The 1,324-nt window shown below is 52.0% G+C and overlaps 1 non-coding gene across 1 annotated transcript; it reads right to left on the bottom strand.

Annotated features, from left to right (window-relative positions):
• Window positions 1-45: 45 nt before the first annotated feature.
• LOC149154801 (5.8S ribosomal RNA) lies at window positions 46-199 on the bottom strand. Its single transcript, XR_016263880.1, has one exon. It is a non-coding gene; the product is annotated as a 5.8S ribosomal RNA (ribosomal RNA).
• Window positions 200-1,324: the final 1,125 nt, after the last annotated feature.

Genomic DNA, 1,324 nt, shown 5'->3' with positions numbered 1-1,324 from the left:
CCGTTGCTCCCTAGCATATTGTAGCGAGCGCGTTTGAATGGGATGTGACGCTCAGACAGACGTGCCCTCGACCGAGTCCTCGGGCGCAAATTGCGTTCAAAAACTTGATGATTCACGGGATTCTGCAATTCACACTAAGTATCGCATTTCACTACGTTCTTCATCGTAACAAGAGCCGAGATATCCATTGCCGAGAGTCGTTTCCACGTATTACCAAAAAATCGGCCACAAAACTGAATAGGGGCACCCCCCACAACAAATGTAAGGCCAAGGGGCAAAAGGAGGAAAAACGCATGAGAGAAAGAGAAACAAATATGTCTAAGCCCCACAAGGGGGGAGGCTCGAACAGAAGAAAATCTCCCCCCAACCCCACGCCCTCGCAAAAAGGGGGGAAATGCGTGGGACAGTGATAGAAGGACTAGGGTGGCCACCCCGGGAGCTCCCACTGCTTTTAGCCCTTCCCCGACACCAGCCCACAACAATTCCCCCTTTTCTCTGTAGAGCTAGGGACCAATAGGAAGAGAACAGGGTAGAAAATAAAGCACAAACAAAGCACAAGCCTCCCAAGCCCCGTGCCTTCGGCAAAAGGGGGGAATTGAAGGGGACGACGATTGAGAAGGACGAGGGTGGCCACCCCGGGAGCTGGCACTACGTTTCATCCTTCCAGAACACCAATCCACAACAATCCCACCTTTTCTCCATAAAGCGAGGGGCCACGAGGAAGAAGGGAAGAGAACAACAAGGGATAAAGGGATATATCAACCGTGGCTACCGGCTCACAAGGGGAGGAGGCTCCAAATAGAGAACAAGCTTCCCCAACCCCGTGCCTTCGCAAAAAGGGGGGAACTACAGGGGACGACGATCGAGAAGGACTAGGGTGGCCACCCTGGGAACTCTCACTGCTTTTCATCCTTCCCGAACACCAATCCACAACAATCCCACCTTTTCTCTGTAAAGCTAGGGGCCAAAAGAAGGGAAGAAAACAACATGAAAGAAAGAGAGATATCAAACGTGTCCACCGACTCACAGGGGGAGGCTCAAACAGGGAACAAGCTTCCCCACCCCCGTGCCTTCGCAAAAAGGGGGGGAACTGCAGGGGACGGTGATCGAGAAGGACTAGGGTGGCAACCCTTAGAACTCGCACTACTTTTCGTCCTTCCTGAACACCAATCCACAACAATCCCACCTTTTCTCTGTAAAGCTAAGGGGCCAAAAGCAAGAAGGGAAGAAAACAACAGGAAAGCAAGAGATATCAAACATGGCTACCGGCTCACAAGGGTAGGCTCAAACAGAGAACAAGCTTCCCAAACCCCCCGGCTTTGGA

This window comes from Pinus tabuliformis, chromosome 9 (assembly GCF_031772625.1).
Source record: "Pinus tabuliformis cultivar Carrire ecotype Pingquan chromosome 9, CPIR1, whole genome shotgun sequence".
In the NCBI taxonomy this organism is placed as follows: domain Eukaryota; kingdom Viridiplantae; phylum Streptophyta; class Pinopsida; order Pinales; family Pinaceae; genus Pinus; species Pinus tabuliformis.
Note: the sequence above shows the minus strand (reverse complement) of the source record. Positions and strands in the feature narration are given on the sequence as shown.